The 24,693-nt window shown below is 46.7% G+C and overlaps 14 non-coding genes and 1 pseudogene across 14 annotated transcripts; all 15 read left to right on the top strand.

Annotated features, from left to right (window-relative positions):
• The first annotated feature begins 1,383 nt into the window (after positions 1 to 1,383).
• On the top strand, positions 1,384 to 1,574 carry LOC142288315 (U2 spliceosomal RNA). Its single transcript, XR_012749106.1, has one exon. It is a non-coding gene; the product is annotated as a U2 spliceosomal RNA (small nuclear RNA).
• A 2,189-nt stretch (positions 1,575 to 3,763) lies between these two features.
• On the top strand, positions 3,764 to 3,956 carry LOC142288337 (U2 spliceosomal RNA). Its single transcript, XR_012749127.1, has one exon. It is a non-coding gene; the product is annotated as a U2 spliceosomal RNA (small nuclear RNA).
• A 1,387-nt stretch (positions 3,957 to 5,343) lies between these two features.
• LOC142288314 (U2 spliceosomal RNA) lies at positions 5,344 to 5,534 on the top strand. Its single transcript, XR_012749105.1, has one exon. It is a non-coding gene; the product is annotated as a U2 spliceosomal RNA (small nuclear RNA).
• A 1,387-nt stretch (positions 5,535 to 6,921) lies between these two features.
• LOC142288313 (U2 spliceosomal RNA) lies at positions 6,922 to 7,112 on the top strand. Its single transcript, XR_012749104.1, has one exon. It is a non-coding gene; the product is annotated as a U2 spliceosomal RNA (small nuclear RNA).
• A 1,387-nt stretch (positions 7,113 to 8,499) lies between these two features.
• LOC142288312 (U2 spliceosomal RNA) lies at positions 8,500 to 8,690 on the top strand. Its single transcript, XR_012749103.1, has one exon. It is a non-coding gene; the product is annotated as a U2 spliceosomal RNA (small nuclear RNA).
• Positions 8,691 to 10,077: 1,387 nt separating this feature from the next.
• LOC142288311 (U2 spliceosomal RNA) lies at positions 10,078 to 10,268 on the top strand. Its single transcript, XR_012749102.1, has one exon. It is a non-coding gene; the product is annotated as a U2 spliceosomal RNA (small nuclear RNA).
• A 1,387-nt stretch (positions 10,269 to 11,655) lies between these two features.
• LOC142288309 (U2 spliceosomal RNA) lies at positions 11,656 to 11,846 on the top strand. Its single transcript, XR_012749100.1, has one exon. It is a non-coding gene; the product is annotated as a U2 spliceosomal RNA (small nuclear RNA).
• Positions 11,847 to 13,233: 1,387 nt separating this feature from the next.
• Positions 13,234 to 13,424, top strand: LOC142288308 (U2 spliceosomal RNA). Its single transcript, XR_012749099.1, has one exon. It is a non-coding gene; the product is annotated as a U2 spliceosomal RNA (small nuclear RNA).
• A 1,387-nt stretch (positions 13,425 to 14,811) lies between these two features.
• On the top strand, positions 14,812 to 15,002 carry LOC142288307 (U2 spliceosomal RNA). Its single transcript, XR_012749098.1, has one exon. It is a non-coding gene; the product is annotated as a U2 spliceosomal RNA (small nuclear RNA).
• A 1,387-nt stretch (positions 15,003 to 16,389) lies between these two features.
• Positions 16,390 to 16,580, top strand: LOC142288306 (U2 spliceosomal RNA). Its single transcript, XR_012749097.1, has one exon. It is a non-coding gene; the product is annotated as a U2 spliceosomal RNA (small nuclear RNA).
• A 1,387-nt stretch (positions 16,581 to 17,967) lies between these two features.
• On the top strand, positions 17,968 to 18,158 carry LOC142288304 (U2 spliceosomal RNA). Its single transcript, XR_012749096.1, has one exon. It is a non-coding gene; the product is annotated as a U2 spliceosomal RNA (small nuclear RNA).
• A 1,387-nt stretch (positions 18,159 to 19,545) lies between these two features.
• Positions 19,546 to 19,736, top strand: LOC142288303 (U2 spliceosomal RNA). Its single transcript, XR_012749095.1, has one exon. It is a non-coding gene; the product is annotated as a U2 spliceosomal RNA (small nuclear RNA).
• Positions 19,737 to 21,123: 1,387 nt separating this feature from the next.
• LOC142288286 (U2 spliceosomal RNA) lies at positions 21,124 to 21,250 on the top strand (annotated as a pseudogene).
• Positions 21,251 to 21,934: 684 nt separating this feature from the next.
• Positions 21,935 to 22,132, top strand: LOC142288284 (U2 spliceosomal RNA). The gene has a single exon (XR_012749079.1). It is a non-coding gene; the product is annotated as a U2 spliceosomal RNA (small nuclear RNA).
• A 1,387-nt stretch (positions 22,133 to 23,519) lies between these two features.
• Positions 23,520 to 23,710, top strand: LOC142288302 (U2 spliceosomal RNA). Its single transcript, XR_012749094.1, has one exon. It is a non-coding gene; the product is annotated as a U2 spliceosomal RNA (small nuclear RNA).
• The last annotated feature ends 983 nt before the right edge of the window (positions 23,711 to 24,693 follow it).

The raw sequence follows: 24,693 nt of genomic DNA, 5'->3' as shown, positions 1-24,693 counted from the left end.
ACCCAGTTTCCAAAAGCAGAACTCAATTCACCTGATTCATATTAGCCCGATTTAATGAATTGGAAGAAAGCATACGTCTTCATATGCACCTCAATTTGGCCCATTCACTTTTCACACTTCCTCCTTTTGTTTTTTATCTTTCACACTTTTGACTTTCTTTATTCATCCAAATAGCAAACTCATCACCACTCAACCTGACCAACTCGGCTATGTCCCCGTGCTGCAGTTCTCTGTCTTATCTAGATCATTTGCAATTGAATGGAATAGATCCCTTTTGGACAAAGTGGATTCACCTGCTGCTGCAGTGACCACAGGTGTGATAACATCTAGAATTGGCATCTGGTGCGATCTCTCCGCTTCCACTCCAAAGAAAGTTACCTGTTTATTCCTATCATGCATTGGTTTTTGGGGTTTTCTTTGAGTAATGATGATCTCTTTAGTAGTCTGTTGGCGCCCTCTCCTGGAGGAATAGTTTGCTTGCTCTTGGACATTCTAAAAGAGAGGTCATGATAGACATTGAGCTTCTGAGCTCAATTGGGGACAGTCATGGGTGATGAATGTTTGCAACCTACTGCGAAGCCTCATACCGCAATATAAGGAACGTCAAATACTAAGAAAGGGCGGCCTATGAAAGAATTACTACTTTCAATAAGTACACTTAAACGGCTAATTGGGAATAGAAAAACTGTAAAAAGCCCTCTGAGAAAGCCCCCCTCTAACCTTTGATAGTAAGCTTTTCTGTAGTCTGCCTGTTGATGTATTTTCCGTTTGAACTGTGCACAACATGAAGAGACGGAACACTGGCGGCTTGTCACAATGCCCCCCGATGACATCACAATAGCGCTGCTGCCTAGAAAACAAGCTGCGCAGAAGAAGTTGTTCTTTGGGTGGGAGGGTGGGCTAGTGGAAGGAGGGGGCAATCTCTTTTTTTCCCGGGTGGTAGGGGGATGACAGGAGAAGGGAAGCGGGTGGTGAGAAAGGTACAGAGGGCAGGGTTTGGGGGCTGGGAAGGAAAGGGAAAAGATTAGGGTTTGGGGATGATGAAAGGGCTTTCTACGGGTAAGGATGGCAAAGGGTGGCAGTGACGGAAAGTCAGGCAACCTGTCCTGTCCGTCTTTTTGTATCGTGAATTGGAAAGACTGCAAGGGGGAGGGGAGTTGCTTGCGCCCTAAAGGAGGAGTTATTCAGATTCATTGCAGTGGGCGGCGGCTGCAAAACGCACCATTCTTCTTGTTTTGGCTCTGCAAAGCAGCCTTTTCAAGGGTTGGCTTGGGTGACAAAATGTCTTGTGTAGGCGTGGGTTTGTCTCCCTCTCGCTCTCTCTCCCTAAGATGTGTCCGGCATAGGCCAGGGTGCCACTCGAGGCCCAAACCAATTCTGGTTATCGCTTCTCGGCCTTTTGGCTAAGATCAAGTGTAGTATCTGTTCTTATCAGTTTAATATCTGATACGTCCCCTATCTGGGGACCATATATTAAATGGATTTTTAGAACAGGGAGATGGAAAAAGAGCTTGCTCTGTCCACTCCACGCATTGACCTGGTATTGCAGTACCTCCAGGAACGGTGCACCCCTTCTTAACCCAGTTTCCAAAAGCAGAACTCAATTCACCTGATTCATATTAGCCCGATTTAATGAATTGGAAGAAAGCATACGTCTTCATATGCACCTCAATTTGGCCCATTCACTTTTCACACTTCCTCCTTTTGTTTTTTATCTTTCACACTTTTGACTTTCTTTATTCATCCAAATAGCAAACTCATCACCACTCAACCTGACCAACTCGGCTATGTCCCCGTGCTGCAGTTCTCTGTCTTATCTAGATCATTTGCAATTGAATGGAATAGATCCCTTTTGGACAAAGTGGATTCACCTGCTGCTGCAGTGACCACAGGTGTGATAACATCTAGAATTGGCATCTGGTGCGATCTCTCCGCTTCCACTCCAAAGAAAGTTACCTGTTTATTCCTATCATGCATTGGTTTTTGGGGTTTTCTTTGAGTAATGATGATCTCTTTAGTAGTCTGTTGGCGCCCTCTCCTGGAGGAATAGTTTGCTTGCTCTTGGACATTCTAAAAGAGAGGTCATGATAGACATTGAGCTTCTGAGCTCAATTGGGGACAGTCATGGGTGATGAATGTTTGCAACCTACTGCGAAGCCTCATACCGCAATATAAGGAACGTCAAATACTAAGAAAGGGCGGCCTATGAAAGAATTACTACTTTCAATAAGTACACTTAAACGGCTAATTGGGAATAGAAAAACTGTAAAAAGCCCTCTGAGAAAGCCCCCCTCTAACCTTTGATAGTAAGCTTTTCTGTAGTCTGCCTGTTGATGTATTTTCCGTTTGAACTGTGCACAACATGAAGAGACGGAACACTGGCGGCTTGTCACAATGCCCCCCGATGACATCACAATAGCGCTGCTGCCTAGAAAACAAGCTGCGCAGAAGAAGTTGTTCTTTGGGTGGGAGGGTGGGCTAGTGGAAGGAGGGGGCAATCTCTTTTTTTCCCGGGTGGTAGGGGGATGACAGGAGAAGGGAAGCGGGTGGTGAGAAAGGTACAGAGGGCAGGGTTTGGGGGCTGGGAAGGAAAGGGAAAAGATTAGGGTTTGGGGATGATGAAAGGGCTTTCTACGGGTAAGGATGGCAAAGGGTGGCAGTGACGGAAAGTCAGGCAACCTGTCCTGTCCGTCTTTTTGTATCGTGAATTGGAAAGACTGCAAGGGGGAGGGGAGTTGCTTGCGCCCTAAAGGAGGAGTTATTCAGATTCATTGCAGTGGGCGGCGGCTGCAAAACGCACCATTCTTCTTGTTTTGGCTCTGCAAAGCAGCCTTTTCAAGGGTTGGCTTGGGTGACAAAATGTCTTGTGTAGGCGTGGGTTTGTCTCCCTCTCGCTCTCTCTCCCTAAGATGTGTCCGGCATAGGCCAGGGTGCCACTCGAGGCCCAAACCAATTCTGGTTATCGCTTCTCGGCCTTTTGGCTAAGATCAAGTGTAGTGTTGTTCGAAGAGGTGGTTTAAGCTCCAGGCCACCTTAGTACAATGATACAATGCACACTGGAAGGTTGCGCTTGCTAGTACTCTGGGTGGATAGTATATTCATCTAGAGGAAAACATGGCCCTACCAGGATCGAGGCTATTAGACTGAGTAAGGGTGGTGGGCTATGGTACAACGTGCCCCAGGACTGACGACCCTGGAGTGAGTCTGAGCTTGCTGGCTTGGGACCCCGGCAAGCCTTGGGCTCTGTAGCACACCGTACCTTGCCTTTTCATACTTTTTGAGCATATTACCCTATCCCGGCCTTCTGGCTAGGAAGGGAAATTTTTATAATCCCGGTCGGAGGTCTGGTCAGCTTTGGGCTGAGAAACTAACACCCGGTTGGAGGTCTGGGTCAGCTTCGGCTGAGAAACCAACACCCGGTTGGAGGTCTGGGTCAGCTTCGGCTGAGAAACCAACACCCGGTTGGAGGTCCGGTTAGCCTTGGGCTGAGAAACCAACACCGGTTGACGGTCCGGGCAGTTTCGGCTGCGAAACCAACAACTAGTAGCTCTCTACTCCACTTGGGTAAGATGCCTGGGTGGACGCTGGGAGCAACGACAAGGCTCAACCAGGCTTCGGCTTGGGGGAGCACCGAAGATCCCTGACCCTTGCTGTGGCCTTCTGGCTCGGAGGGACGGGGTTGATTTTTGGGGACCCTCTCCTCACGGTGGGGTCCACACGAATCCTAGCCTTTGCACTGTTTTTGGTGTGACTTCGGTCATGCATTTTTTGTGGTGCTTTGGAAAGCTTCATTAAATCAAAAATCTGTTCTTATCAGTTTAATATCTGATACGTCCCCTATCTGGGGACCATATATTAAATGGATTTTTAGAACAGGGAGATGGAAAAAGAGCTTGCTCTGTCCACTCCACGCATTGACCTGGTATTGCAGTACCTCCAGGAACGGTGCACCCCTTCTTAACCCAGTTTCCAAAAGCAGAACTCAATTCACCTGATTCATATTAGCCCGATTTAATGAATTGGAAGAAAGCATACGTCTTCATATGCACCTCAATTTGGCCCATTCACTTTTCACACTTCCTCCTTTTGTTTTTTATCTTTCACACTTTTGACTTTCTTTATTCATCCAAATAGCAAACTCATCACCACTCAACCTGACCAACTCGGCTATGTCCCCGTGCTGCAGTTCTCTGTCTTATCTAGATCATTTGCAATTGAATGGAATAGATCCCTTTTGGACAAAGTGGATTCACCTGCTGCTGCAGTGACCACAGGTGTGATAACATCTAGAATTGGCATCTGGTGCGATCTCTCCGCTTCCACTCCAAAGAAAGTTACCTGTTTATTCCTATCATGCATTGGTTTTTGGGGTTTTCTTTGAGTAATGATGATCTCTTTAGTAGTCTGTTGGCGCCCTCTCCTGGAGGAATAGTTTGCTTGCTCTTGGACATTCTAAAAGAGAGGTCATGATAGACATTGAGCTTCTGAGCTCAATTGGGGACAGTCATGGGTGATGAATGTTTGCAACCTACTGCGAAGCCTCATACCGCAATATAAGGAACGTCAAATACTAAGAAAGGGCGGCCTATGAAAGAATTACTACTTTCAATAAGTACACTTAAACGGCTAATTGGGAATAGAAAAACTGTAAAAAGCCCTCTGAGAAAGCCCCCCTCTAACCTTTGATAGTAAGCTTTTCTGTAGTCTGCCTGTTGATGTATTTTCCGTTTGAACTGTGCACAACATGAAGAGACGGAACACTGGCGGCTTGTCACAATGCCCCCCGATGACATCACAATAGCGCTGCTGCCTAGAAAACAAGCTGCGCAGAAGAAGTTGTTCTTTGGGTGGGAGGGTGGGCTAGTGGAAGGAGGGGGCAATCTCTTTTTTTCCCGGGTGGTAGGGGGATGACAGGAGAAGGGAAGCGGGTGGTGAGAAAGGTACAGAGGGCAGGGTTTGGGGGCTGGGAAGGAAAGGGAAAAGATTAGGGTTTGGGGATGATGAAAGGGCTTTCTACGGGTAAGGATGGCAAAGGGTGGCAGTGACGGAAAGTCAGGCAACCTGTCCTGTCCGTCTTTTTGTATCGTGAATTGGAAAGACTGCAAGGGGGAGGGGAGTTGCTTGCGCCCTAAAGGAGGAGTTATTCAGATTCATTGCAGTGGGCGGCGGCTGCAAAACGCACCATTCTTCTTGTTTTGGCTCTGCAAAGCAGCCTTTTCAAGGGTTGGCTTGGGTGACAAAATGTCTTGTGTAGGCGTGGGTTTGTCTCCCTCTCGCTCTCTCTCCCTAAGATGTGTCCGGCATAGGCCAGGGTGCCACTCGAGGCCCAAACCAATTCTGGTTATCGCTTCTCGGCCTTTTGGCTAAGATCAAGTGTAGTATCTGTTCTTATCAGTTTAATATCTGATACGTCCCCTATCTGGGGACCATATATTAAATGGATTTTTAGAACAGGGAGATGGAAAAAGAGCTTGCTCTGTCCACTCCACGCATTGACCTGGTATTGCAGTACCTCCAGGAACGGTGCACCCCTTCTTAACCCAGTTTCCAAAAGCAGAACTCAATTCACCTGATTCATATTAGCCCGATTTAATGAATTGGAAGAAAGCATACGTCTTCATATGCACCTCAATTTGGCCCATTCACTTTTCACACTTCCTCCTTTTGTTTTTTATCTTTCACACTTTTGACTTTCTTTATTCATCCAAATAGCAAACTCATCACCACTCAACCTGACCAACTCGGCTATGTCCCCGTGCTGCAGTTCTCTGTCTTATCTAGATCATTTGCAATTGAATGGAATAGATCCCTTTTGGACAAAGTGGATTCACCTGCTGCTGCAGTGACCACAGGTGTGATAACATCTAGAATTGGCATCTGGTGCGATCTCTCCGCTTCCACTCCAAAGAAAGTTACCTGTTTATTCCTATCATGCATTGGTTTTTGGGGTTTTCTTTGAGTAATGATGATCTCTTTAGTAGTCTGTTGGCGCCCTCTCCTGGAGGAATAGTTTGCTTGCTCTTGGACATTCTAAAAGAGAGGTCATGATAGACATTGAGCTTCTGAGCTCAATTGGGGACAGTCATGGGTGATGAATGTTTGCAACCTACTGCGAAGCCTCATACCGCAATATAAGGAACGTCAAATACTAAGAAAGGGCGGCCTATGAAAGAATTACTACTTTCAATAAGTACACTTAAACGGCTAATTGGGAATAGAAAAACTGTAAAAAGCCCTCTGAGAAAGCCCCCCTCTAACCTTTGATAGTAAGCTTTTCTGTAGTCTGCCTGTTGATGTATTTTCCGTTTGAACTGTGCACAACATGAAGAGACGGAACACTGGCGGCTTGTCACAATGCCCCCCGATGACATCACAATAGCGCTGCTGCCTAGAAAACAAGCTGCGCAGAAGAAGTTGTTCTTTGGGTGGGAGGGTGGGCTAGTGGAAGGAGGGGGCAATCTCTTTTTTTCCCGGGTGGTAGGGGGATGACAGGAGAAGGGAAGCGGGTGGTGAGAAAGGTACAGAGGGCAGGGTTTGGGGGCTGGGAAGGAAAGGGAAAAGATTAGGGTTTGGGGATGATGAAAGGGCTTTCTACGGGTAAGGATGGCAAAGGGTGGCAGTGACGGAAAGTCAGGCAACCTGTCCTGTCCGTCTTTTTGTATCGTGAATTGGAAAGACTGCAAGGGGGAGGGGAGTTGCTTGCGCCCTAAAGGAGGAGTTATTCAGATTCATTGCAGTGGGCGGCGGCTGCAAAACGCACCATTCTTCTTGTTTTGGCTCTGCAAAGCAGCCTTTTCAAGGGTTGGCTTGGGTGACAAAATGTCTTGTGTAGGCGTGGGTTTGTCTCCCTCTCGCTCTCTCTCCCTAAGATGTGTCCGGCATAGGCCAGGGTGCCACTCGAGGCCCAAACCAATTCTGGTTATCGCTTCTCGGCCTTTTGGCTAAGATCAAGTGTAGTATCTGTTCTTATCAGTTTAATATCTGATACGTCCCCTATCTGGGGACCATATATTAAATGGATTTTTAGAACAGGGAGATGGAAAAAGAGCTTGCTCTGTCCACTCCACGCATTGACCTGGTATTGCAGTACCTCCAGGAACGGTGCACCCCTTCTTAACCCAGTTTCCAAAAGCAGAACTCAATTCACCTGATTCATATTAGCCCGATTTAATGAATTGGAAGAAAGCATACGTCTTCATATGCACCTCAATTTGGCCCATTCACTTTTCACACTTCCTCCTTTTGTTTTTTATCTTTCACACTTTTGACTTTCTTTATTCATCCAAATAGCAAACTCATCACCACTCAACCTGACCAACTCGGCTATGTCCCCGTGCTGCAGTTCTCTGTCTTATCTAGATCATTTGCAATTGAATGGAATAGATCCCTTTTGGACAAAGTGGATTCACCTGCTGCTGCAGTGACCACAGGTGTGATAACATCTAGAATTGGCATCTGGTGCGATCTCTCCGCTTCCACTCCAAAGAAAGTTACCTGTTTATTCCTATCATGCATTGGTTTTTGGGGTTTTCTTTGAGTAATGATGATCTCTTTAGTAGTCTGTTGGCGCCCTCTCCTGGAGGAATAGTTTGCTTGCTCTTGGACATTCTAAAAGAGAGGTCATGATAGACATTGAGCTTCTGAGCTCAATTGGGGACAGTCATGGGTGATGAATGTTTGCAACCTACTGCGAAGCCTCATACCGCAATATAAGGAACGTCAAATACTAAGAAAGGGCGGCCTATGAAAGAATTACTACTTTCAATAAGTACACTTAAACGGCTAATTGGGAATAGAAAAACTGTAAAAAGCCCTCTGAGAAAGCCCCCCTCTAACCTTTGATAGTAAGCTTTTCTGTAGTCTGCCTGTTGATGTATTTTCCGTTTGAACTGTGCACAACATGAAGAGACGGAACACTGGCGGCTTGTCACAATGCCCCCCGATGACATCACAATAGCGCTGCTGCCTAGAAAACAAGCTGCGCAGAAGAAGTTGTTCTTTGGGTGGGAGGGTGGGCTAGTGGAAGGAGGGGGCAATCTCTTTTTTTCCCGGGTGGTAGGGGGATGACAGGAGAAGGGAAGCGGGTGGTGAGAAAGGTACAGAGGGCAGGGTTTGGGGGCTGGGAAGGAAAGGGAAAAGATTAGGGTTTGGGGATGATGAAAGGGCTTTCTACGGGTAAGGATGGCAAAGGGTGGCAGTGACGGAAAGTCAGGCAACCTGTCCTGTCCGTCTTTTTGTATCGTGAATTGGAAAGACTGCAAGGGGGAGGGGAGTTGCTTGCGCCCTAAAGGAGGAGTTATTCAGATTCATTGCAGTGGGCGGCGGCTGCAAAACGCACCATTCTTCTTGTTTTGGCTCTGCAAAGCAGCCTTTTCAAGGGTTGGCTTGGGTGACAAAATGTCTTGTGTAGGCGTGGGTTTGTCTCCCTCTCGCTCTCTCTCCCTAAGATGTGTCCGGCATAGGCCAGGGTGCCACTCGAGGCCCAAACCAATTCTGGTTATCGCTTCTCGGCCTTTTGGCTAAGATCAAGTGTAGTATCTGTTCTTATCAGTTTAATATCTGATACGTCCCCTATCTGGGGACCATATATTAAATGGATTTTTAGAACAGGGAGATGGAAAAAGAGCTTGCTCTGTCCACTCCACGCATTGACCTGGTATTGCAGTACCTCCAGGAACGGTGCACCCCTTCTTAACCCAGTTTCCAAAAGCAGAACTCAATTCACCTGATTCATATTAGCCCGATTTAATGAATTGGAAGAAAGCATACGTCTTCATATGCACCTCAATTTGGCCCATTCACTTTTCACACTTCCTCCTTTTGTTTTTTATCTTTCACACTTTTGACTTTCTTTATTCATCCAAATAGCAAACTCATCACCACTCAACCTGACCAACTCGGCTATGTCCCCGTGCTGCAGTTCTCTGTCTTATCTAGATCATTTGCAATTGAATGGAATAGATCCCTTTTGGACAAAGTGGATTCACCTGCTGCTGCAGTGACCACAGGTGTGATAACATCTAGAATTGGCATCTGGTGCGATCTCTCCGCTTCCACTCCAAAGAAAGTTACCTGTTTATTCCTATCATGCATTGGTTTTTGGGGTTTTCTTTGAGTAATGATGATCTCTTTAGTAGTCTGTTGGCGCCCTCTCCTGGAGGAATAGTTTGCTTGCTCTTGGACATTCTAAAAGAGAGGTCATGATAGACATTGAGCTTCTGAGCTCAATTGGGGACAGTCATGGGTGATGAATGTTTGCAACCTACTGCGAAGCCTCATACCGCAATATAAGGAACGTCAAATACTAAGAAAGGGCGGCCTATGAAAGAATTACTACTTTCAATAAGTACACTTAAACGGCTAATTGGGAATAGAAAAACTGTAAAAAGCCCTCTGAGAAAGCCCCCCTCTAACCTTTGATAGTAAGCTTTTCTGTAGTCTGCCTGTTGATGTATTTTCCGTTTGAACTGTGCACAACATGAAGAGACGGAACACTGGCGGCTTGTCACAATGCCCCCCGATGACATCACAATAGCGCTGCTGCCTAGAAAACAAGCTGCGCAGAAGAAGTTGTTCTTTGGGTGGGAGGGTGGGCTAGTGGAAGGAGGGGGCAATCTCTTTTTTTCCCGGGTGGTAGGGGGATGACAGGAGAAGGGAAGCGGGTGGTGAGAAAGGTACAGAGGGCAGGGTTTGGGGGCTGGGAAGGAAAGGGAAAAGATTAGGGTTTGGGGATGATGAAAGGGCTTTCTACGGGTAAGGATGGCAAAGGGTGGCAGTGACGGAAAGTCAGGCAACCTGTCCTGTCCGTCTTTTTGTATCGTGAATTGGAAAGACTGCAAGGGGGAGGGGAGTTGCTTGCGCCCTAAAGGAGGAGTTATTCAGATTCATTGCAGTGGGCGGCGGCTGCAAAACGCACCATTCTTCTTGTTTTGGCTCTGCAAAGCAGCCTTTTCAAGGGTTGGCTTGGGTGACAAAATGTCTTGTGTAGGCGTGGGTTTGTCTCCCTCTCGCTCTCTCTCCCTAAGATGTGTCCGGCATAGGCCAGGGTGCCACTCGAGGCCCAAACCAATTCTGGTTATCGCTTCTCGGCCTTTTGGCTAAGATCAAGTGTAGTATCTGTTCTTATCAGTTTAATATCTGATACGTCCCCTATCTGGGGACCATATATTAAATGGATTTTTAGAACAGGGAGATGGAAAAAGAGCTTGCTCTGTCCACTCCACGCATTGACCTGGTATTGCAGTACCTCCAGGAACGGTGCACCCCTTCTTAACCCAGTTTCCAAAAGCAGAACTCAATTCACCTGATTCATATTAGCCCGATTTAATGAATTGGAAGAAAGCATACGTCTTCATATGCACCTCAATTTGGCCCATTCACTTTTCACACTTCCTCCTTTTGTTTTTTATCTTTCACACTTTTGACTTTCTTTATTCATCCAAATAGCAAACTCATCACCACTCAACCTGACCAACTCGGCTATGTCCCCGTGCTGCAGTTCTCTGTCTTATCTAGATCATTTGCAATTGAATGGAATAGATCCCTTTTGGACAAAGTGGATTCACCTGCTGCTGCAGTGACCACAGGTGTGATAACATCTAGAATTGGCATCTGGTGCGATCTCTCCGCTTCCACTCCAAAGAAAGTTACCTGTTTATTCCTATCATGCATTGGTTTTTGGGGTTTTCTTTGAGTAATGATGATCTCTTTAGTAGTCTGTTGGCGCCCTCTCCTGGAGGAATAGTTTGCTTGCTCTTGGACATTCTAAAAGAGAGGTCATGATAGACATTGAGCTTCTGAGCTCAATTGGGGACAGTCATGGGTGATGAATGTTTGCAACCTACTGCGAAGCCTCATACCGCAATATAAGGAACGTCAAATACTAAGAAAGGGCGGCCTATGAAAGAATTACTACTTTCAATAAGTACACTTAAACGGCTAATTGGGAATAGAAAAACTGTAAAAAGCCCTCTGAGAAAGCCCCCCTCTAACCTTTGATAGTAAGCTTTTCTGTAGTCTGCCTGTTGATGTATTTTCCGTTTGAACTGTGCACAACATGAAGAGACGGAACACTGGCGGCTTGTCACAATGCCCCCCGATGACATCACAATAGCGCTGCTGCCTAGAAAACAAGCTGCGCAGAAGAAGTTGTTCTTTGGGTGGGAGGGTGGGCTAGTGGAAGGAGGGGGCAATCTCTTTTTTTCCCGGGTGGTAGGGGGATGACAGGAGAAGGGAAGCGGGTGGTGAGAAAGGTACAGAGGGCAGGGTTTGGGGGCTGGGAAGGAAAGGGAAAAGATTAGGGTTTGGGGATGATGAAAGGGCTTTCTACGGGTAAGGATGGCAAAGGGTGGCAGTGACGGAAAGTCAGGCAACCTGTCCTGTCCGTCTTTTTGTATCGTGAATTGGAAAGACTGCAAGGGGGAGGGGAGTTGCTTGCGCCCTAAAGGAGGAGTTATTCAGATTCATTGCAGTGGGCGGCGGCTGCAAAACGCACCATTCTTCTTGTTTTGGCTCTGCAAAGCAGCCTTTTCAAGGGTTGGCTTGGGTGACAAAATGTCTTGTGTAGGCGTGGGTTTGTCTCCCTCTCGCTCTCTCTCCCTAAGATGTGTCCGGCATAGGCCAGGGTGCCACTCGAGGCCCAAACCAATTCTGGTTATCGCTTCTCGGCCTTTTGGCTAAGATCAAGTGTAGTATCTGTTCTTATCAGTTTAATATCTGATACGTCCCCTATCTGGGGACCATATATTAAATGGATTTTTAGAACAGGGAGATGGAAAAAGAGCTTGCTCTGTCCACTCCACGCATTGACCTGGTATTGCAGTACCTCCAGGAACGGTGCACCCCTTCTTAACCCAGTTTCCAAAAGCAGAACTCAATTCACCTGATTCATATTAGCCCGATTTAATGAATTGGAAGAAAGCATACGTCTTCATATGCACCTCAATTTGGCCCATTCACTTTTCACACTTCCTCCTTTTGTTTTTTATCTTTCACACTTTTGACTTTCTTTATTCATCCAAATAGCAAACTCATCACCACTCAACCTGACCAACTCGGCTATGTCCCCGTGCTGCAGTTCTCTGTCTTATCTAGATCATTTGCAATTGAATGGAATAGATCCCTTTTGGACAAAGTGGATTCACCTGCTGCTGCAGTGACCACAGGTGTGATAACATCTAGAATTGGCATCTGGTGCGATCTCTCCGCTTCCACTCCAAAGAAAGTTACCTGTTTATTCCTATCATGCATTGGTTTTTGGGGTTTTCTTTGAGTAATGATGATCTCTTTAGTAGTCTGTTGGCGCCCTCTCCTGGAGGAATAGTTTGCTTGCTCTTGGACATTCTAAAAGAGAGGTCATGATAGACATTGAGCTTCTGAGCTCAATTGGGGACAGTCATGGGTGATGAATGTTTGCAACCTACTGCGAAGCCTCATACCGCAATATAAGGAACGTCAAATACTAAGAAAGGGCGGCCTATGAAAGAATTACTACTTTCAATAAGTACACTTAAACGGCTAATTGGGAATAGAAAAACTGTAAAAAGCCCTCTGAGAAAGCCCCCCTCTAACCTTTGATAGTAAGCTTTTCTGTAGTCTGCCTGTTGATGTATTTTCCGTTTGAACTGTGCACAACATGAAGAGACGGAACACTGGCGGCTTGTCACAATGCCCCCCGATGACATCACAATAGCGCTGCTGCCTAGAAAACAAGCTGCGCAGAAGAAGTTGTTCTTTGGGTGGGAGGGTGGGCTAGTGGAAGGAGGGGGCAATCTCTTTTTTTCCCGGGTGGTAGGGGGATGACAGGAGAAGGGAAGCGGGTGGTGAGAAAGGTACAGAGGGCAGGGTTTGGGGGCTGGGAAGGAAAGGGAAAAGATTAGGGTTTGGGGATGATGAAAGGGCTTTCTACGGGTAAGGATGGCAAAGGGTGGCAGTGACGGAAAGTCAGGCAACCTGTCCTGTCCGTCTTTTTGTATCGTGAATTGGAAAGACTGCAAGGGGGAGGGGAGTTGCTTGCGCCCTAAAGGAGGAGTTATTCAGATTCATTGCAGTGGGCGGCGGCTGCAAAACGCACCATTCTTCTTGTTTTGGCTCTGCAAAGCAGCCTTTTCAAGGGTTGGCTTGGGTGACAAAATGTCTTGTGTAGGCGTGGGTTTGTCTCCCTCTCGCTCTCTCTCCCTAAGATGTGTCCGGCATAGGCCAGGGTGCCACTCGAGGCCCAAACCAATTCTGGTTATCGCTTCTCGGCCTTTTGGCTAAGATCAAGTGTAGTATCTGTTCTTATCAGTTTAATATCTGATACGTCCCCTATCTGGGGACCATATATTAAATGGATTTTTAGAACAGGGAGATGGAAAAAGAGCTTGCTCTGTCCACTCCACGCATTGACCTGGTATTGCAGTACCTCCAGGAACGGTGCACCCCTTCTTAACCCAGTTTCCAAAAGCAGAACTCAATTCACCTGATTCATATTAGCCCGATTTAATGAATTGGAAGAAAGCATACGTCTTCATATGCACCTCAATTTGGCCCATTCACTTTTCACACTTCCTCCTTTTGTTTTTTATCTTTCACACTTTTGACTTTCTTTATTCATCCAAATAGCAAACTCATCACCACTCAACCTGACCAACTCGGCTATGTCCCCGTGCTGCAGTTCTCTGTCTTATCTAGATCATTTGCAATTGAATGGAATAGATCCCTTTTGGACAAAGTGGATTCACCTGCTGCTGCAGTGACCACAGGTGTGATAACATCTAGAATTGGCATCTGGTGCGATCTCTCCGCTTCCACTCCAAAGAAAGTTACCTGTTTATTCCTATCATGCATTGGTTTTTGGGGTTTTCTTTGAGTAATGATGATCTCTTTAGTAGTCTGTTGGCGCCCTCTCCTGGAGGAATAGTTTGCTTGCTCTTGGACATTCTAAAAGAGAGGTCATGATAGACATTGAGCTTCTGAGCTCAATTGGGGACAGTCATGGGTGATGAATGTTTGCAACCTACTGCGAAGCCTCATACCGCAATATAAGGAACGTCAAATACTAAGAAAGGGCGGCCTATGAAAGAATTACTACTTTCAATAAGTACACTTAAACGGCTAATTGGGAATAGAAAAACTGTAAAAAGCCCTCTGAGAAAGCCCCCCTCTAACCTTTGATAGTAAGCTTTTCTGTAGTCTGCCTGTTGATGTATTTTCCGTTTGAACTGTGCACAACATGAAGAGACGGAACACTGGCGGCTTGTCACAATGCCCCCCGATGACATCACAATAGCGCTGCTGCCTAGAAAACAAGCTGCGCAGAAGAAGTTGTTCTTTGGGTGGGAGGGTGGGCTAGTGGAAGGAGGGGGCAATCTCTTTTTTTCCCGGGTGGTAGGGGGATGACAGGAGAAGGGAAGCGGGTGGTGAGAAAGGTACAGAGGGCAGGGTTTGGGGGCTGGGAAGGAAAGGGAAAAGATTAGGGTTTGGGGATGATGAAAGGGCTTTCTACGGGTAAGGATGGCAAAGGGTGGCAGTGACGGAAAGTCAGGCAACCTGTCCTGTCCGTCTTTTTGTATCGTGAATTGGAAAGACTGCAAGGGGGAGGGGAGTTGCTTGCGCCCTAAAGGAGGAGTTATTCAGATTCATTGCAGTGGGCGGCGGCTGCAAAACGCACCATTCTTCTTGTTTTGGCTCTGCAAAGCAGCCTTTTCAAGGGTTGGCTTGGGTGACAAAATGTCTTGTGTAGGCGTGGGTTTGTCTCCCTCTCGCTCTCTCTCCCTAAGATGTGTCCGGCATAGGCCAGGGTGCCACTCGAGGCCCAAACCAATTCTGGTTATCGCTTCTCGGCCTTTTGGCTAAGATCAAGTGTAGTATCTGTTCTTATCAGTTTAATATCTGATACGTCCCCTATCTGGGGACCATATATTAAATGGATTTTTAGAACAGGGAGATGGAAAAAGAGCTTGCTCTGTCCACTCCACGCATTGACCTGGTATTGCAGTACCTCCAGGAACGGTGCACCCCTTCTTAACCCAGTTTCCAAAAGCAGAACTCAATTCACCTGATTCATATTAGCCCGATTTAATGAATTGGAAGAAAGCATACGTCTTCATATGCACCTCAATTTGGCCCATTCACTTTTCACACTTCCTCCTTTTGTTTTTTATCTTTCACACTTTTGACTTTCTTTATTCATCCAAATAGCAAACTCATCACCACTCAACCTGACCAACTCGGCTATGTCCCCGTGCTGCAGTTCTCTGTCTTATCTAGATCATTTGCAATTGAATGGAATAGATCCCTTTTGGACAAAGTGGATTCACCTGCTGCTGCAGTGACCACAGGTGTGATAACATCTAGAATTGGCATCTGGTGCGATCTCTCCGCTTCCACTCCAAAGAAAGTTACCTGTTTATTCCTATCATGCATTGGTTTTTGGGGTTTTCTTTGAGTAATGATGATCTCTTTAGTAGTCTGTTGGCGCCCTCTCCTGGAGGAATAGTTTGCTTGCTCTTGGACATTCTAAAAGAGAGGTCATGATAGACATTGAGCTTCTGAGCTCAATTGGGGACAGTCATGGGTGATGAATGTTTGCAACCTACTGCGAAGCCTCATACCGCAATATAAGGAACGTCAAATACTAAGAAAGGGCGGCCTATGAAAGAATTACTACTTTCAATAAGTACACTTAAACGGCTAATTGGGAATAGAAAAACTGTAAAAAGCCCTCTGAGAAAGCCCCCCTCTAACCTTTGATAGTAAGCTTTTCTGTAGTCTGCCTGTTGATGTATTTTCCGTTTGAACTGTGCACAACATGAAGAGACGGAACACTGGCGGCTTGTCACAATGCCCCCCGATGACATCACAATAGCGCTGCTGCCTAGAAAACAAGCTGCGCAGAAGAAGTTGTTCTTTGGGTGGGAGGGTGGGCTAGTGGAAGGAGGGGGCAATCTCTTTTTTTCCCGGGTGGTAGGGGGATGACAGGAGAAGGGAAGCGGGTGGTGAGAAAGGTACAGAGGGCAGGGTTTGGGGGCTGGGAAGGAAAGGGAAAAGATTAGGGTTTGGGGATGATGAAAGGGCTTTCTACGGGTAAGGATGGCAAAGGGTGGCAGTGACGGAAAGTCAGGCAACCTGTCCTGTCCGTCTTTTTGTATCGTGAATTGGAAAGACTGCAAGGGGGAGGGGAGTTGCTTGCGCCCTAAAGGAGGAGTTATTCAGATTCATTGCAGTGGGCGGCGGCTGCAAAACGCACCATTCTTCTTGTTTTGGCTCTGCAAAGCAGCCTTTTCAAGGGTTGGCTTGGGTGACAAAATGTCTTGTGTAGGCGTGGGTTTGTCTCCCTCTCGCTCTCTCTCCCTAAGATGTGTCCGGCATAGGCCAGGGTGCCACTCGAGGCCCAAACCAATTCTGGTTATCGCTTCTCGGCCTTTTGGCTAAGATCAAGTGTAGTATCTGTTCTTATCAGTTTAATATCTGATACGTCCCCTATCTGGGGACCATATATTAAATGGATTTTTAGAACAGGGAGATGGAAAAAGAGCTTGCTCTGTCCACTCCACGCATTGACCTGGTATTGCAGTACCTCCAGGAACGGTGCACCCCTTCTTAACCCAGTTTCCAAAAGCAGAACTCAATTCACCTGATTCATATTAGCCCGATTTAATGAATTGGAAGAAAGCATACGTCTTCATATGCACCTCAATTTGGCCCATTCACTTTTCACACTTCCTCCTTTTGTTTTTTATCTTTCACACTTTTGACTTTCTTTATTCATCCAAATAGCAAACTCATCACCACTCAACCTGACCAACTCGGCTATGTCCCCGTGCTGCAGTTCTCTGTCTTATCTAGATCATTTGCAATTGAATGGAATAGATCCCTTTTGGACAAAGTGGATTCACCTGCTGCTGCAGTGACCACAGGTGTGATAACATCTAGAATTGGCATCTGGTGCGATCTCTCCGCTTCCACTCCAAAGAAAGTTACCTGTTTATTCCTATCATGCATTGGTTTTTGGGGTTTTCTTTGAGTAATGATGATCTCTTTAGTAGTCTGTTGGCGCCCTCTCCTGGAGGAATAGTTTGCTTGCTCTTGGACATTCTAAAAGAGAGGTCATGATAGACATTGAGCTTCTGAGCTCAATTGGGGACAGTCATGGGTGATGAATGTTTGCAACCTACTGCGAAGCCTCATACCGCAATATAAGGAACGTCAAATACTAAGAAAGGGCGGCCTATGAAAGAATTACTACTTTCAATAAGTACACTTAAACGGCTAATTGGGAATAGAAAAACTGTAAAAAGCCCTCTGAGAAAGCCCCCCTCTAACCTTTGATAGTAAGCTTTTCTGTAGTCTGCCTGTTGATGTATTTTCCGTTTGAACTGTGCACAACATGAAGAGACGGAACACTGGCGGCTTGTCACAATGCCCCCCGATGACATCACAATAGCGCTGCTGCCTAGAAAACAAGCTGCGCAGAAGAAGTTGTTCTTTGGGTGGGAGGGTGGGCTAGTGGAAGGAGGGGGCAATCTCTTTTTTTCCCGGGTGGTAGGGGGATGACAGGAGAAGGGAAGCGGGTGGTGAGAAAGGTACAGAGGGCAGGGTTTGGGGGCTGGGAAGGAAAGGGAAAAGATTAGGGTTTGGGGATGATGAAAGGGCTTTCTACGGGTAAGGATGGCAAAGGGTGGCAGTGACGGAAAGTCAGGCAACCTGTCCTGTCCGTCTTTTTGTATCGTGAATTGGAAAGACTGCAAGGGGGAGGGGAGTTGCTTGCGCCCTAAAGGAGGAGTTATTCAGATTCATTGCAGTGGGCGGCGGCTGCAAAACGCACCATTCTTCTTGTTTTGGCTCTGCAAAGCAGCCTTTTCAAGGGTTGGCTTGGGTGACAAAATGTCTTGTGTAGGCGTGGGTTTGTCTCCCTCTCGCTCTCTCTCCCTAAGATGTGTCCGGCATAGGCCAGGGTGCCACTCGAGGCCCAAACCAATTCTGGTTATCGCTTCTCGGCCTTTTGGCTAAGATCAAGTGTAGTATCTGTTCTTATCAGTTTAATATCTGATACGTCCCCTATCTGGGGACCATATATTAAATGGATTTTTAGAACAGGGAGATGGAAAAAGAGCTTGCTCTGTCCACTCCACGCATTGACCTGGTATTGCAGTACCTCCAGGAACGGTGCACCCCTTCTTAACCCAGTTTCCAAAAGCAGAACTCAATTCACCTGATTCATATTAGCCCGATTTAATGAATTGGAAGAAAGCATACGTCTTCATATGCACCTCAATTTGGCCCATTCACTTTTCACACTTCCTCCTTTTGTTTTTTATCTTTCACACTTTTGACTTTCTTTATTCATCCAAATAGCAAACTCATCACCACTCAACCTGACCAACTCGGCTATGTCCCCGTGCTGCAGTTCTCTGTCTTATCTAGATCATTTGCAATTGAATGGAATAGATCCCTTTTGGACAAAGTGGATTCACCTGCTGCTGCAGTGACCACAGGTGTGATAACATCTAGAATTGGCATCTGGTGCGATCTCTCCGCTTCCACTCCAAAGAAAGTTACCTGTTTATTCCTATCATGCATTGGTTTTTGGGGTTTTCTTTGAGTAATGATGATCTCTTTAGTAGTCTGTTGGCGCCCTCTCCTGGAGGAATAGTTTGCTTGCTCTTGGACATTCTAAAAGAGAGGTCATGATAGACATTGAGCTTCTGAGCTCAATTGGGGACAGTCATGGGTGATGAATGTTTGCAACCTACTGCGAAGCCTCATACCGCAATATAAGGAACGTCAAATACTAAGAAAGGGCGGCCTATGAAAGAATTACTACTTTCAATAAGTACACTTAAACGGCTAATTGGGAATAGAAAAACTGTAAAAAGCCCTCTGAGAAAGCCCCCCTCTAACCTTTGATAGTAAGCTTTTCTGTAGTCTGCCTGTTGATGTATTTTCCGTTTGAACTGTGCACAACATGAAGAGACGGAACACTGGCGGCTTGTCACAATGCCCCCCGATGACATCACAATAGCGCTGCTGCCTAGAAAACAAGCTGCGCAGAAGAAGTTGTTCTTTGGGTGGGAGGGTGGGCTAGTGGAAGGAGGGGGCAATCTCTTTTTTTCCCGGGTGGTAGGGGGATGACAGGAGAAGGGAAGCGGGTGGTGAGAAAGGTACAGAGGGCAGGGTTTGGGGGCTGGGAAGGAAAGGGAAAAGATTAGGGTTTGGGGATGATGAAAGGGCTTTCTACGGGTAAGGATGGCAAAGGGTGGCAGTGACGGAAAGTCAGGCAACCTGTCCTGTCCGTCTTTTTGTATCGTGAATTGGAAAGACTGCAAGGGGGAGGGGAGTTGCTTGCGCCCTAAAGGAGGAGTTATTCAGATTCATTGCAGTGGGCGGCGGCTGCAAAACGCACCATTCTTCTTGTTTTGGCTCTGCAAAGCAGCCTTTTCAAGGGTTGGCTTGGGTGACAAAATGTCTTGTGTAGGCGTGGGTTTGTCTCCCTCTCGCTCTCTCTCCCTAAGATGTGTCCGGCATAGGCCAGGGTGCCACTCGAGGCCCAAACCAATTCTGGTTATCGCTTCTCGGCCTTTTGGCTAAGATCAAGTGTAGTATCTGTTCTTATCAGTTTAATATCTGATACGTCCCCTATCTGGGGACCATATATTAAATGGATTTTTAGAACAGGGAGATGGAAAAAGAGCTTGCTCTGTCCACTCCACGCATTGACCTGGTATTGCAGTACCTCCAGGAACGGTGCACCCCTTCTTAACCCAGTTTCCAAAAGCAGAACTCAATTCACCTGATTCATATTAGCCCGATTTAATGAATTGGAAGAAAGCATACGTCTTCATATGCACCTCAATTTGGCCCATTCACTTTTCACACTTCCTCCTTTTGTTTTTTATCTTTCACACTTTTGACTTTCTTTATTCATCCAAATAGCAAACTCATCACCACTCAACCTGACCAACTCGGCTATGTCCCCGTGCTGCAGTTCTCTGTCTTATCTAGATCATTTGCAATTGAATGGAATAGATCCCTTTTGGACAAAGTGGATTCACCTGCTGCTGCAGTGACCACAGGTGTGATAACATCTAGAATTGGCATCTGGTGCAATCTCTCCGCTTCCACTCCAAAGAAAGTTACCTGTTTATTCCTATCATGCATTGGTTTTTGGGGTTTTCTTTGAGTAATGATGATCTCTTTAGTAGTCTGTTGGCGCCCTCTCCTGGAGGAATAGTTTGCTTGCTCTTGGACATTCTAAAAGAGAGGTCATGATAGACATTGAGCTTCTGAGCTCAATTGGGGACAGTCATGGGTGATGAATGTTTGCAACCTACTGCGAAGCCTCATACCGCAATATAAGGAACGTCAAATACTAAGAAAGGGCGGCCTATGAAAGAATTACTACTTTCAATAAGTACACTTAAACGGCTAATTGGGAATAGAAAAACTGTAAAAAGCCCTCTGAGAAAGCCCCCCTCTAACCTTTGATAGTAAGCTTTTCTGTAGTCTGCCTGTTGATGTATTTTCCGTTTGAACTGTGCACAACATGAAGAGACGGAACACTGGCGGCTTGTCACAATGCCCCCCGATGACATCACAATAGCGCTGCTGCCTAGAAAACAAGCTGCGCAGAAGAAGTTGTTCTTTGGGTGGGAGGGTGGGCTAGTGGAAGGAGGGGGCAATCTCTTTTTTTCCCGGGTGGTAGGGGGATGACAGGAGAAGGGAAGCGGGTGGTGAGAAAGGTACAGAGGGCAGGGTTTGGGGGCTGGGAAGGAAAGGGAAAAGATTAGGGTTTGGGGATGATGAAAGGGCTTTCTACGGGTAAGGATGGCAAAGGGTGGCAGTGACGGAAAGTCAGGCAACCTGTCCTGTCCGTCTTTTTGTATCGTGAATTGGAAAGACTGCAAGGGGGAGGGGAGTTGCTTGCGCCCTAAAGGAGGAGTTATTCAGATTCATTGCAGTGGGCGGCGGCTGCAAAACGCACCATTCTTCTTGTTTTGGCTCTGCAAAGCAGCCTTTTCAAGGGTTGGCTTGGGTGACAAAATGTCTTGTGTAGGCGTGGGTTTGTCTCCCTCTCGCTCTCTCTCCCTAAGATGTGTCCGGCATAGGCCAGGGTGCCACTCGAGGCCCAAACCAATTCTGGTTATCGCTTCTCGGCCTTTTGGCTAAGATCAAGTGTAGTATCTGTGAGGCTCGGCAGATGCAATGCACACTGGAAGGTTGCGCTTGCTAGTACTCTTGATGTATAGTATATTCATCTAGAGGAAAACATGGCCCTACCAGGATCGAGGCTATTAGACTGAGTAAGTGTGGGGGCTATGGTGCAATGTGCCCCAGGACTGACGACCCTGGAGTGAGTCTGAGCTTGCTGGCTTGGGACCCCGGCGAGCCTTGGGCTCTGTAGCACACCGTACCTTGCCCTTTCATACTTTCTGAGCATATTGCTCTATCCCGGCCTTCTGGCTAGGAAGGGAAATTTTTATAATCATGGTCGGAGGTCCGTTCAGCTTTGGGCTGAGAAACCAACACCCGGTTGGAGGTCCGGGTCAGCTTCGGCTGAGAAACCAACACCCGGTTGGAGGTCTGGGTCAGCTTCGGCTGAGAAACCAACACCCGGTTGGAGGTCCGGGTCAGCTTCGGCTGAGAAACCAACACCCGGTTGGAGGTCCGGTTAGCCTTGGGCTGAGAAACCAACACCGGTTGACGGTCCGGGCAGTTTCGGCTGCGAAACCAACAACTAGTAGCTCTCTACTCCACTTGGGTAAGATGCCTGGGTGGACGCTGGGAGCAACGACAAGGCTCAACCAGGCTTCGGCTTGGGGGAGCACCGAAGATCCCTGACCCTTGCTGTGGCCTTCTGGCTCGGAGGGACGGGGTTGATTTTTGGGGACCCTCTCCTCACGGAGGGGTCCTTACGAATCCTAGCCTTTGCACTGTTTTTGGTGTGACTTCGGTCATGCATTTTTTGCGGTGCTTTGGAAAGCTTCATTAAATCAAAAAATCTGTTCTTATCAGTTTAATATCTGATACGTCCCCTATCTGGGGACCATATATTAAATGGATTTTTAGAACAGGGAGATGGAAAAAGAGCTTGCTCTGTCCACTCCACGCATTGACCTGGTATTGCAGTACCTCCAGGAACGGTGCACCCCTTCTTAACCCAGTTTCCAAAAGCAGAACTCAATTCACCTGATTCATATTAGCCCGATTTAATGAATTGGAAGAAAGCATACGTCTTCATATGCACCTCAATTTGGCCCATTCACTTTTCACACTTCCTCCTTTTGTTTTTTATCTTTCACACTTTTGACTTTCTTTATTCATCCAAATAGCAAACTCATCACCACTCAACCTGACCAACTCGGCTATGTCCCCGTGCTGCAGTTCTCTGTCTTATCTAGATCATTTGCAATTGAATGGAATAGATCCCTTTTGGACAAAGTGGATTCACCTGCTGCTGCAGTGACCACAGGTGTGATAACATCTAGAATTGGCATCTGGTGCGATCTCTCCGCTTCCACTCCAAAGAAAGTTACCTGTTTATTCCTATCATGCATTGGTTTTTGGGGTTTTCTTTGAGTAATGATGATCTCTTTAGTAGTCTGTTGGCGCCCTCTCCTGGAGGAATAGTTTGCTTGCTCTTGGACATTCTAAAAGAGAGGTCATGATAGACATTGAGCTTCTGAGCTCAATTGGGGACAGTCATGGGTGATGAATGTTTGCAACCTACTGCGAAGCCTCATACCGCAATATAAGGAACGTCAAATACTAAGAAAGGGCGGCCTATGAAAGAATTACTACTTTCAATAAGTACACTTAAACGGCTAATTGGGAATAGAAAAACTGTAAAAAGCCCTCTGAGAAAGCCCCCCTCTAACCTTTGATAGTAAGCTTTTCTGTAGTCTGCCTGTTGATGTATTTTCCGTTTGAACTGTGCACAACATGAAGAGACGGAACACTGGCGGCTTGTCACAATGCCCCCCGATGACATCACAATAGCGCTGCTGCCTAGAAAACAAGCTGCGCAGAAGAAGTTGTTCTTTGGGTGGGAGGGTGGGCTAGTGGAAGGAGGGGGCAATCTCTTTTTTTCCCGGGTGGTAGGGGGATGACAGGAGAAGGGAAGCGGGTGGTGAGAAAGGTACAGAGGGCAGGGTTTGGGGGCTGGGAAGGAAAGGGAAAAGATTAGGGTTTGGGGATGATGAAAGGGCTTTCTACGGGTAAGGATGGCAAAGGGTGGCAGTGACGGAAAGTCAGGCAACCTGTCCTGTCCGTCTTTTTGTATCGTGAATTGGAAAGACTGCAAGGGGGAGGGGAGTTGCTTGCGCCCTAAAGGAGGAGTTATTCAGATTCATTGCAGTGGGCGGCGGCTGCAAAACGCACCATTCTTCTTGTTTTGGCTCTGCAAAGCAGCCTTTTCAAGGGTTGGCTTGGGTGACAAAATGTCTTGTGTAGGCGTGGGTTTGTCTCCCTCTCGCTCTCTCTCCCTAAGATGTGTCCGGCATAGGCCAGGGTGCCACTCGAGGCCCAAACCAATTCTGGTTATCGCTTCTCGGCCTTTTGGCTAAGATCAAGTGTAGTATCTGTTCTTATCAGTTTAATATCTGATACGTCCCCTATCTGGGGACCATATATTAAATGGATTTTTAGAACAGGGAGATGGAAAAAGAGCTTGCTCTGTCCACTCCACGCATTGACCTGGTATTGCAGTACCTCCAGGAACGGTGCACCCCTTCTTAACCCAGTTTCCAAAAGCAGAACTCAATTCACCTGATTCATATTAGCCCGATTTAATGAATTGGAAGAAAGCATACGTCTTCATATGCACCTCAATTTGGCCCATTCACTTTTCACACTTCCTCCTTTTGTTTTTTATCTTTCACACTTTTGACTTTCTTTATTCATCCAAATAGCAAACTCATCACCACTCAACCTGACCAACTCGGCTATGTCCCCGTGCTGCAGTTCTCTGTCTTATCTAGATCATTTGCAATTGAATGGAATAGATCCCTTTTGGACAAAGTGGATTCACCTGCTGCTGCAGTGACCACAGGTGTGATAACATCTAGAATTGGCATCTGGTGCGATCTCTCCGCTTCCACTCCAAAGAAAGTTACCTGTTTATTCCTATCATGCATTGGTTTTTGGGGTTTTCTTTGAGTAATGATGATCTCTTTAGTAGTCTGTTGGCGCCCTCTCCTGGAGGAATAGTTTGCTTGCTCTTGGACATTCTAAAAGAGAGGTCATGATAGACATTGAGCTTCTGAGCTCAATTGGGGACAGTCATGGGTGATGAATGTTTGCAACCTACTGCGAAGCCTCATACCGCAATATAAGGAACGTCAAATACTAAGAAAGGGCGGCCTATGAAAGAATTACTACTTTCAATAAGTACACTTAAACGGCTAATTGGGAATAGAAAAACTGTAAAAAGCCCTCTGAGAAAGCCCCCCTCTAACCTTTGATAGTAAGCTTTTCTGTAGTCTGCCTGTTGATGTATTTTCCGTTTGAACTGTGCACAACATGAAGAGACGGAACACTGGCGGCTTGTCACAATGCCCCCCGATGACATCACAATAGCGCTGCTGCCTAGAAAACAAGCTGCGCAGAAGAAGTTGTTCTTTGGGTGGGAGGGTGGGCTAGTGGAAGGAGGGGGCAATCTCTTTTTTTCCCGGGTGGTAGGGGGATGACAGGAGAAGGGAAGCGGGTGGTGAGAAA

Source organism: Anomaloglossus baeobatrachus, unplaced genomic scaffold (genome assembly GCF_048569485.1).
Source record: "Anomaloglossus baeobatrachus isolate aAnoBae1 unplaced genomic scaffold, aAnoBae1.hap1 Scaffold_812, whole genome shotgun sequence".
NCBI classification, from domain to species: domain Eukaryota; kingdom Metazoa; phylum Chordata; class Amphibia; order Anura; family Aromobatidae; genus Anomaloglossus; species Anomaloglossus baeobatrachus.
Note: the sequence above shows the minus strand (reverse complement) of the source record. Positions and strands in the feature narration are given on the sequence as shown.